The sequence below is a fragment of the Phoenix dactylifera genome, chromosome 9 (genome assembly GCF_051530095.1).
Source record: "Phoenix dactylifera cultivar Ajwa chromosome 9, Ajwa_hap1_PhDact_Kaust_v1.1, whole genome shotgun sequence".
NCBI classification, from domain to species: Eukaryota; Viridiplantae; Streptophyta; class Magnoliopsida; order Arecales; family Arecaceae; genus Phoenix; species Phoenix dactylifera.
This window is the reverse complement of record NC_143198.1, coordinates 13,643,152-13,655,519: the sequence shown is the minus strand read 5'-3', so window position 1 is coordinate 13,655,519 and position 12,368 is coordinate 13,643,152.

The following is a 12,368-nucleotide window of genomic DNA, read 5'->3' as shown; positions in this document are numbered from 1 at the left end:
ATCTTTCTTTGAATTTGCTCCTCCAACTTAAATCCTTTGAACTTGAAACTTGGGCCAATAAATTGTAGCTTTCTTCTAACTTTTCTTAAGAGCTTTTGAGGCCTTCTTGTATTTTTCCAACTTGCTATGTTCCTTGCAAAATAAATTATCTTTCTTCTTGCAACACAAACATTAGTAATTATACTTCAAGGTTTTGTGATCATCAAAATTAATCTTTAAATCAATTTTTGGGTCATCAATCTCCCCCTTTTTGATGATGACAAAACTTGGAGTATATGCAATATAAAATATAATTTGTTCTAGAAGTAATGCATAGCTAAGTTGCATGAAGTAGAAAACATATATATTTAAAAACATACTTCATGATAATGCTTTAGATTTATTCAGCTTAACACAATCAACATATTTCAATTTAAGCTGATTTGTATTCAATTCACAACATAAAGCATTATGAGCATATACTTAGATATTTCTCCCCCTTTTTGACAACATCAAAAAGGTTGCAAGATAATGAAACATTAAGCATAAAGATAAGAATACTCAAATATTTCTTTTTCTTTTTGTACTCTGATTTGCATGTCAAATTATTGCAAGAATATGAATCATATAACTCAAGGCAATAATGTTAGAAAAAGATTAATGAGCATAGATCAGAGCCAATTATAGTGAGAACACATCGAATGTGGTTCTAAAGATAGTTTTCAAATCAAGTGTAGGTGGAATCTTTCTCAAGTTAATTCAAGAAGTACCAAGAATGATATTCAAAGAAAGCACGAATGAAAATCTCACCATTCTTTAATAATAAATATGAAAGCTTGTTCATTTAAGATCTTTTGCCCAATATATTAAGTATTTTAGCAACATGAGAGCAATTTAACTAATTTTCAGAGTATAAGAGCAATATATTAAGTATGATTGTAAAGGTTTTTTTTTTAATGGTGTAAAAATATTGTGGAATAAATACTAAAACATGAATTCATGCAATTTATGATATATCTTAGAGTATACATAAAAATGAAAGCTTTGAAGGTTCTTTTAAAGCTCTTTTAAAGACTTTATTCCTTTAAAAAGAAGCACATTTTGGTACATATAATAATGAATTGGCACTAAATTGAAGTTCTAAAGAATAAGCCAATAAGAACTCATTAGTGAATTCCAAAAATAGGTTTTCTAAGAGATACTCAAGAAAATTCAACACATTATTCTTCTTCTATTTCATTAAACTAGAGGCTCTTAAGATCAACTGTTTGAATTGTAATTTGGTTCATGATTGATGCATAAGATATACTAACCAAATAACAAGCCTCAAGGTGTATCATAAAGATTTTCAAATTTAAATTTCAAATGATCCATATTGGAGAGTATTAGGATCACATCTCATTTAGTATTCTTTCCCTCTCCTTTAGTTATAGATTTATGCGATTAAGTTCCATAAGATCTCTCCTTCTGAAATTTTCTTTCTCCCCCTTAATTGATCATTCCATTTAAGAGTTTAGAATTTGAAAATAATGTTCAATAAAATTGTCAATCTCAAAAAAATATTTTCTATAAGTTTCAGCTTATTTTCATAAGACTCAAGGTTTGAGATAAGACAACCTTTATAGAACTCATCTCAAGGTATAAACTTATTATATAATTAAAGCAAGTCTTGCAATATAAGGAGGTTCATCAAAATCAATCCATAAAAATTAAGGTATGCATCAAATTAAAGTAACTTTAGGATAAGATACTGAATATCTAAAGCTCCCCCTCAAAAGATGCATTCCTCTTTAATCATTCTTTTCTTTTGTTGAATTTCAGATTTTAATAACAAGCGTGAATAAAACTGAAATTCTATGATATCGAGAATGTAGAGTAATCTAGAACTATTCAAAATTTATAGCAATCACTCTTTTTAATCTTTCAAGAATAAGTTATGCTTCCTCTTAATCTTTGAGAAAATGTACTGAAATATTAATCAAAAAATGATTCATTTGAAGCTCAAATTCTTTCAAAAGCACTTACATTTTCTTTCTTTTAAGAGTCATTTGAGTGAGCTGAAATATTTCTAGACTTAAGATCATTCACTCTTTTAAGAATATATATATATATATATAGTTATAGATCTCAATTTCTTAATCATAGTTTTTCAGCAATGTATACATGAAGCCCAATAAATTTTTAATATCAAAATGAAATCATATAGTTAAAAAATATTTGTTTGCAATCAAGATCATTGAAAGACACATCATTTAGACCAATATTAGTACATTTTAACGATAAGAAAAGATATGTTTCGGATGCGTATCGAGACAATCAACCAAGGCGTTAAAATTAATTCTGTTTTTCTTGTGTTAAAGTTTTCATTTAGAAATCATATTGAGTTATTCTTCAAAATGACACGATCATTGAAGCATATAACTAAGGTTATAATGATGTAACGATATAAGCATTTTTAAGTTAAGTTTAAGCTTTTATATAAAATCAGATTCTGAATTTCATAAAGATTTTCAATAGAGGCTTTCAAAGTCATAATTTGAGATATGTATCTTCCACATTGTAGCTCATCTTAAATCATTACAATTGAAAACACATATTTCAAACATATAAGAGCATATTCAGAATATTTGCATTTAAGTTGAGTTTTGGTATGAATTAGAACATTATATACCAAAGTTAAGCAAGTTGAAGGATAAAACAAACTCAATTCATTTTGCCTAAATAGAGATATCCTTCTCTTCTCCTTTTTACAAATTTATTCACCTTTCAGATTTTAACAATGATTGTGAAGTATTTCTTTTCAATAATACCAAACAAAAATTTATGTAGTATTTTAAACATTCAATCAAATTGTCCAAGCATGGAGCATTACAAAATATTGAGAGCCCATAATTCAAGACATCATGCCCCATGCAAAATATATTATGTGTTAAGTCATGTATTAAAATAACAAGCATGTCAATGATCAAAATCAATTCTTTTCAAATAAAACTCCCCCTATTTAAATATACTCTTGCATTGATTTGATCCCTAAATTGTGTTTTCAAGTGATTAAAAAAAATTTGACTTGATTCTTCTTATATACTTTCATTAACTTTGTCTTTCATGTTTACTTTCTTATGCTCTATACTCTATTTGCTCCCTATCCGGTAGAGTTGGGAAGGGGCACGAGGTACTACCACTAGCCTCCCTCTTGTGCCGTCCCTAATATGCCCTACACCGAATAGTTGGGTCAAATAGTGCCGGGTACTACCACTAGCCTCCCCATTGGCACCATCCCTATGATGAGCAATATAGAAATGTTAAAATGTTTACTTCAAACTCTCCCTGTTTAAGTGTAATTAATTACAGATTTTATCCCTTCCAAAAGAATGCTCACACAAGTCTCACAAATGTGCCGAATATATTATGCTTGTTTTGCTTTTTCTTAAGATTGGAGTATTTGCCTTTACTTAGATTTTACTTCTCTTGAATAATATCCATTTTCTTTTCTTTATCTCTCTCTCTTTTTGTTATTCTCAAGTAATTTACATGAAAGAGCAGAATAAAGAAATAATCTTATGTATCATATAAATGTATATCATGCAAACAACATTTTCATTGTGCTCAAGGATTCATAACTTCTCACAAGTTATTTTAAATCAAAATTTTAAGCATTTACTTGTATATTTCATGGTTATGATATAGGCAAAGAATTATTTTAGTTTGAGCAAACCATGAAATAATTTCTAAAAGCATAAGTCAATTAATGCATATATAGACATGATATCTAGAAATTAATATTTAAAGATTTTAATCATGCCACAATAAGATTTAAGTTATTGGCTTTGCTTAGCTAATTTATGAGAAAGGTATCTAAAATTACCGATTCATTCTGCATTCTTCAAGTCAAATACCTACTAGATTTCTTATGTATGAACTTTTAGCTGAAGAAGGTCCTCTCTCTTGTTTGCATGTGAATGTTTATTGTATCTTACATGGAGATATCCTTCAAGTTGAGATCTCTCATTTTCTTGCTCAAGGATCCTGCCTTATTAACAAATTCCTTTTCTTTTTTTTGAAAGAAAGTCTTTAGTTTCTTTAAGATACAAACCATTCATCCAACATATTTCTAACTAGATGACTCAATATAAGATATGACAATAGTTGAATATTGAGTCACTTTACTCAAGAGATTGCCTAAATATAAGCAAGCACATATCACTTGAACTAAATAGATAGTTTCATTAACCAAGATAGTTCAAGGACAAGCATGTGAGGCAATAGGAAGATTTATCAAGGTCAAATCAATTTCTTATTTTCAAAATCGATTTAGTTTAGATTTTATTTGCTTAAGATAATTATCAATAAGACATGTTAGCTAAGTTTTAATCAACTTATCTTAAACGGTTGTTTCTATCAAAATTCAGATTATGATTTATTTGTTATCAATAAAATATGATTCATTAAAGTTAGATTGAAGTCTTGCACAAGGGCACATAATGAGCATACAATCTGGTCTACTAGCTGTATGATAAAATAGTTATTCTATCATGCTTCAATACAGCTTTAAAACAATAGATCTACTTTGCTCATCCTTTTTAAATTCTACAAGATGGGGTCACAGACATACCTTCTTCATGCCAATCTTCTATTAAGAGTTTTCTTGTGGACTAACTTTGGTCAATGAAGATCCCCTTTCTTGTTTGGCTTAATTTGGAGTTCGAGAGAAAATGTTAATTCATTCATCATACATATTTCAAACTCACCTTGCATGAGCTTAGTAAAATCTTCATATAAATCTCCATTAGTAGAACCAAGAATGATGTCATCAATGTATACTTTGAGCAAGTAAGATATCACAAATTCTTCTTTTTGATGCAAAGATTTATCACTATTACTTTCTATCAAAAAGGTTGCTTAAGCTTTTATATCATGCTTTTGATGCTTGTTTCAAATTATATTTGTAATGAGTGTTTTCAAATATGGTGGTTATTTAACATATATCTTCTTTAATAAAGTAAGCACATAGGAGTCCATTCTACACACTCATTTGATAGAATATAAAGCTCATAAAGCAAGCAAATGATAATGGAGATCTTTACTTCTAATCATACAAGAATCTCATCAAGATCTATTTCATCTTTTCTTGATTTAGTCTTTTAGTAGTCATCAATTTTTCTTCATTAAGTGCATTTCTGAAAAACTCAATTTGGTTCTAATTATTAACATGTTTTCAGATTGTTATATGTAAAAGATTAACCATATACATATATAATTTGATTTTAGTATCTTGATAATAAATCATTAGTCTCATAAAGAATAAAATGAATTGATATTTCTGCAACTAAAATCTTTTCATTGAATATTCTATATGCATTGCTTGATGAATGATATCCAAGGATAGACATATCTCTATCAGATTTGGCATTACTTTCAAGAAACCATATCAAGTATAACATATACTACTGATAAATATGAAAGATATGCAATAGTTCATTTTCTATTTTTCAGAAGATCAAAAGGAGTTTTCATCAAAAATAGATCTAATAGAAATCATATGTATGACAAGCAGTGATGATAGCTTTAAAAAAATATTTAAGTAGATGACTATCATACACAATTGTCTTTTTTATTTCTTCAAGAATTCTATTAACCCTATTTTACTTATGGTGTCCTTGGTGCTGAAATAATTAATTTCTGTATGAACTTTATCAGGATTTTGGTTTTCAACACTGTGCCATGATACTCTTTATCTTCATAGTTTGGAAACCTTTATCATTTGAAACACTTTTACAAGATTTAGCAAATACAGAAAATATTTCAATTTTATTTGCCAAGAACAAATCCAATGTAAGCTTTTGAAAACTTAGTGATGGAAACAACATCTTTAGATTTAGAAATTAATTTTTGTTTGTTTCCTTAGTTAGCATGCATAGCAGACTTTGACCTTTCAGAAGATAATCTAAGTAAGCCAATGGCAAGGTCTTTTGAGATTAAGTACATACTAGCATGAGTTGATTTTATATGCCAAAGATGGTTTCTTTAATCTTGGTATTCATAGTGCATATATTCAAAAGCACACCAAGTATACATTATCATATCTATGATCAATAAACAATAATGCCATGGATAAAAACTCTCAATCAAGCATATAGAGAATTCATAGAGTTATTCTTAATAAATTGATTAATCATTTAGCAACTTATCCAATAGTGAGTAAAGTATACTATAAAATGAAGTGATTTGATTATATTTCCAAAAGTATTTTCTATATCACAAAATTGATCAATACATGCAATTCATATTTTAATCAAATACTAAAGCAAAAATAATGATGAGATGCAAGGATTACTGATTTCATTATTATTATTATTTATTTAAAATTACTTTTCATAAGTATATTTTAAGTTTCATTTTTTGACGTGTGTCTAGAGCACCCATTTGTATGAAAGTTCTATTTGTTCCATGGGTATCTTGGCACACCTATGTCTACATCCTCATATTTTCATTTTGGGTACCCAAGCTTGCTTGGGTCCTTGAGAGTTAGGACATATGGTTCCTTTTGGAACCCAAATCTGTTTAATAGTAATAACTTTACCATTTGATTTAATTGTACTAGAACTATAGGTAAGGTTGTTATGTCCATTCTTTTGATGTTTGAAATACGTTATCCTTTTTGATGATTTGCTTGACAAATTTAAAACCTTTTTCTTTAGGGATTCATTGCTAAGTGAAGGAGTTAAGCCAAATTTTGATTTATCAAAATCAGCATGTTGGCTTTCAAACATCATTTTTAATCTTTCTGAACTTACAGTGAACTTGTTAATAAGAGATTTCAGTTGGTCAACTTCTTCACTTAAGTTTTGGTTTGTTTTGATTAAGCTATGATTTTTCTGAATCAATTCTTCTGAATTTAACCTTAAGCTTTTATTTTCAGATTTTAGTTTGTCTTGTATTTTAGCAATAGAATTTCTTTCTTTTGAATTTTGCAAATTTAGCTTTTTAAGATTTTTATTTTTCATAGCTAATTTTCTACATTCACCATACAAATCATGAAAAGCATTTAAAAGTTCATCATAAGAAAATTCTTCTTGAAAATTACTTGATGTAAAAGTAGATTCAGATTTTACCTTATCTTCTTGTGCCATAAAGCAAAAGTTAGTTACCTCTTGTAGTTCTTTGGAGCTAATATCATCATTGTTGCTCCTAGCTTTCATTTCCTTGCTTGACTCTTCCTTGGTCAAAACTTTCTTCCTTTTTATCTCTTTCTTTCTTTCTTCTTGCTTCCTCTTCTTCTTTGTCTTTAGGAAGCTTTTGAATTTTTTTGTTGTTCTTTCTTCCTCGAGTCGACTCGGGTTTACTAGGAGTCGACTCGACTGACTTGAGAGGCAACTCGAGATCTTCGGGAGACGTCTCGTTCTCAGAGGCCGAAGAGTTTGTTTTCTGTCTTTTGAACTGTCCTGCCTCGGAGTCGACTCGGGCTTTATTGGAGTCGACTCGGTTAACTTGGGGGTCGACTCTGAAATACTTGGAGTCGACTCGTTCACAGGGTCTCCAAAACTGAGTCTCTGCCTTTCAAACTGTTTTCCTCTAGGAGTCGACTCGGACAAACTGGGAGTCGACTCGGCTGATGTGGGAGATTCTGCAGTCTCACTATTAGTATGTAATTGAAGCACATGTGAGCTAATTTGAGATTTATCATAAATAATTTCTAAAGTATCCCAGATTTCTTTAGCAGATAAGCATGCAGAAATCTTATTAAATATAGTTTCATGGATAGCACAATATAGTATGTTCATAGCATTAGCATTCAATTGTGCTAAGTCTTTTTCATTAATAGTTTGAGAGAGTGTGTGAAGGTCATTTATTATGATATTCCATAAGTAATAGTTTTGTGATTGAATAAAAATGCGCATGCGTGCTTTCCAATATATGTAGTCTATGCCATTAAATAGTGGAGGCCTATCAATTAATTGTCCCTCTTCTAGAAGACTATCTATTTGAGTTGTCATGATCTTTGGCTTTTGATCGTGAGATCAATAATTAATCTTAGAGCACCTGCTCTGATACCACTTGTTGCCCAAGGTGACAACCCAAGAGGGGGGGTGAATTAGGTTTTCTAAAAATTATGTTCCCTAATTTTTACTTTGAATAGAATGCAGCGGAATAATAAGATGTTATTTACTTAAGCTCTAGGCAATTACAAGTAAAGCAGTGGAAAATTAAGCTAGAGCAATTATACTATGGCTTTAGGGTGCAATTGATCTAAAATTAATTTATAGTTGTATGATCAATTTTAATCTATGTGTATGGTAAGAATGGAGTGGAAGCTAAGCAAACTCTAAACAATCACTTATAACTCTATAGAAAACAAAGCTAGAGATATTACACAATCAAGCATGAATGTAAGGCATGAAATATAAGAGATAAGGCATCACAAACATAAAGATGTATAGTGGTTCGGTGCACCCCAGCACCTACATCCACTCCCCAAGACCTCTTGGGAATTTCACTATAATCTCTCAGATTACAGTCGGTTGTTTTACAAGCTCACAACCCAATTTGTTGTTTTGCGAGATCACAACGAACTCGGTCGGTTTTCACAGGCTCACCGACTAGAACCAACCGATTGTTTTCACGGGCTCACAATCCAACCCAGTTGGTTTTCCCAAAGGCTCTCCAACCACAACCATACAACGTTGGTTTTTCCTTTGGCTCACCAACAAACCTTAACACCGTTGGTTTTCATTTGGCTCACCAACAAACCTTAACCTCTTGATTCAATCCCTTGATTGAATCAAGTTACAAGATATTAGACTAAGAATTTAAAGCAAATACAAGCTTCTTAACTAAGCAAATATATCAAATATAAACAAATGGAGTAAAGAGAAGCTCTCAAACGAATTTTGAAGATGAAGGAACTCGGCTTCTTCTTTACTTGACCCTCTTCTGATTTGGCACGAGGTAGAGGATGATTGAGGCAGCACACGGATGGAGAGGAAGCTTTGGGATTCACTTGGATGCTCTTCTTCTCTCTATTTCGCTTTGGATGGCCCTTTTGTGCTTATGGGAGATTTTCCTTGTAATCTCTTTGAAATCTCTTTCCTAAATGTTTTCTCCCACTTCCATCCCCTCTTTCCTAGCTCTCCTCTTGATTTTATAGCTTTAGAGGGAGTGGAAACAAAAATCTAGCCGTTAGAGACAAAAATAAAGCCGTTGGAATCAACAAAAAACTAGCCGTTATGCCTCCCAGCGTGCTGGAGTCGACTCGGCTGAAGTAGGAGTCGACTCGGCTGAAACAGAAGTCACTTGTGAATAGTAGTCTGTCGGCACTGTAGCTGGGAGTCGACTCCGCACTGTAGCACTGAAGTTGGAGTCGACTCGAGATCACTGTAGCGCTGAAAATCAACTTTCTGTTTTTTGTTTGTTCTCAGTTGGAGTCGACTCGTAGAGTCCCGGAGTCGACTCGAGCACTGTTTCTTGAAACTCTAGAGTGCCAGAGTCGACTCTAAACTTTCCGGAGTCGACTCGAGGACTTTTCTTTTGAATCTTTCTTTGAATTTGCTCCTCCAACTTAAATCCTTTGAACTTGAAACTTGGGCCAATAAATTGTAGCTTTCTTCTAACTTTTCTTGAGAGCTTTTGAGGCCTTCTTGTATTTTTCCAACTTGCTATGTTCCTTGCAAAATAAATTATCTTTCTTCTTGCAACACAAACATTAGTAATTATACTTCAAGGTTTTGTGATCATCAAAATTAATCTTTAAATCAATTTTTGGGTCATCAAGGTGGGTCATGATCGTTGATTTGCTTGAACTTCTTCTCGAGCCCAATGTCATTTAAATTTAATTCTTGCTGAACTGCTTCAGACCGGACTCGACAAAACTAAAAACAAGGCCGTGACTTAATAAAAAGGGTTAATCAAACCTATTTCCTCATACAAAAATAATTATCTAATCAGGATCAAAACCTATTTAATTATAACCTTAGCATGGTTACAACTCCATCAGGTTAATAAATCGGGTAACACAATCTCCTCCTTATATGTTTTTCTGTAGTTTTCATGAAAGATCATCACCAAGAGAGAGACAAGTTCAGAGTCTGGTTTAAGAAAAGAATTATTTACTTCTTACCATATTTTAAATTTATTTCAATGATTATTCAATTTCATGGTAAAATATGTATTTATCAGTTTAAGAATATTGATAAGTGCTATGGAAAGATAACTAAATTATACATTATTAAGCACTTATCACACCCTCAAACCTACATTTTGCTAGTCCTCGAGCAAAATAAAATTAGAAAAAAAACTCTAACTCACTTTCGCAGGCATCGCGATTGTATTTACCATATGCAACAAGGCTTTAAACCCCTAGGTTACCCTAGTGGACGAGTTATAGTCTCGTGAAGGTTTTCAGTGAAGATACCCACAAACTTCAATATTAAAATAAATCATTTATTGTTATGATTAATTTATTTTTTTAAAAAAAAATCGATTGATCTATAAAGTGAAAATCAAATTCCAAATGCATACTAGCTAAGAATTTCAAAAACTCTCTTTTTTTTATTATTAAAATCTAATTTAAGATACATAAATGATAAGAATTTCAAAGCACACACGGTTTTATTTACTAAGTCAGCCCAAATTCTAGGTTAGTATGCAATCTAAGTTAAAGTTATTAAGTTTCCATTTAGGAAGTTGTAAGACTTATTTATACTGGAGTGCTCGGTGAAATCTGGACCGTACACAAGCTACGGATTCGGATCTCCAAAATATTGTTAATACTAGTAGTTTCCAAGGATTGGTCGAAAAGACCTGCTCACTGATTCAAAATCATCATATGTGCAGGATTTCGAGAGTTATGGATGTTTACTTTAGTACCTCACGGGCTTTATCTGTAATATTTTTGTTTACTCGAATTTTTACAACGATGGCTTTCACACTATTATCTTTTTCAAGGTCAATACAGAACTTCTTTTTTTTTTGAAAGATGTATAATTGTATATTTTTACTCTTGTGGTGATTTCTTCGGGTAACGAGCAATCAGTCGACAACTCTCACACCAGTTGGAACAAGGTGTCAGGCATCAAGACTCCCCTACAGACTTATGCTCGGAGTCTTCATCACAAGCCCACTTAACCTTTGACAATAGGTAGCCCTTTTCAATATTCCTGACTAAATTCATTTTTATTGATTTTTTTTTATTAGATAAGTATGATTCATCGGGTCCAAGGTTGCTACGATACTATCAACATAATGTCGAACCTAGACCTTAGAAGGGTCGGTCAGTGTGTAGTGAAATTCCAAAGTATTGATTAGCTTATAACTTTCTAAGAGAGACTTAATAAAAAGAACTTAAATTTGTATTATTTCCGACTAGTCATTGGGCTTTTTAGATTTTATATACCTTGTGTGTTTATCATTCTCGCATTAATATATAGAAATTAAGTTTTAAAACCCCTTTTTTTTATTTATTTATTTATTTATTTCTTATTATTTTTATTAATTATTCAATTTATAAAAATGAAAACGAACGCATTTTTTTCTAAAAGATTTTTTTTTTGGGATGAAAATCAAGATGAATACCCCCAAACCTAAACGTGACATTGTGAAGTGAAAACGAATGCAAGAGATGCAAACAAAACAAAAAATGCTTAAAAAATACTTAAAAATACCTCCAAAGCTAAATCTAACATTGTCCTCAATGTTAAAGAAATCTAAGAGAATTGGGTTGCCTCCCAACAAGCGCTAAGTTTATTGTCTTCAGCCAGACATAGTGAGGTAGTTTTTGCATCTCCTCCTATGAGGTCATCTATTTTGTCTATTATAAAACACTCAACTTTCCTCGCGGGTTGGTCGGCCGCATTGAACACATTTAATTTTACCTTCATGTTTCCAAATGATATGTTCATTACCCCCGTTCTACAATTGATGCACGCATTGGCTGTTACTAAAAAGGGGCACCCAAGGATCACGGGAATTTGTTTCTTAGGATTAGGTTCATGTTCCATATCAAGGACGATGAAATCTACTGGAAAATAGAATTTTGTCTATCTTGACAAGAACATCTTCAATTATCCCACGTGGTGTTTTTACAGATCGATCAGCCAATTGAAGGGATATCGAGGTTGGTTTTAACTCACCTAACCCAAGTTTCTCATAAACTGAATAAGGTAAAAGGTTGACACTTGCCCCTAGATCTAAGAGTGCTCGATCAATGAAATTATTTCCTAAGACACAGGAGATGGTGGGAGCACCAGGATCTTTGAATTTCGGAGGAGTGTTGTATTGGAGAATAGAAATCACTTGCTCAGTTAGGAAGACCTTTCTAGGCACATATGTTCTAGATTTTTACTTTTGGGTACAAAGGTCTTTGAGAAATTTGGCATAGGAGGGAACTTGTCTAA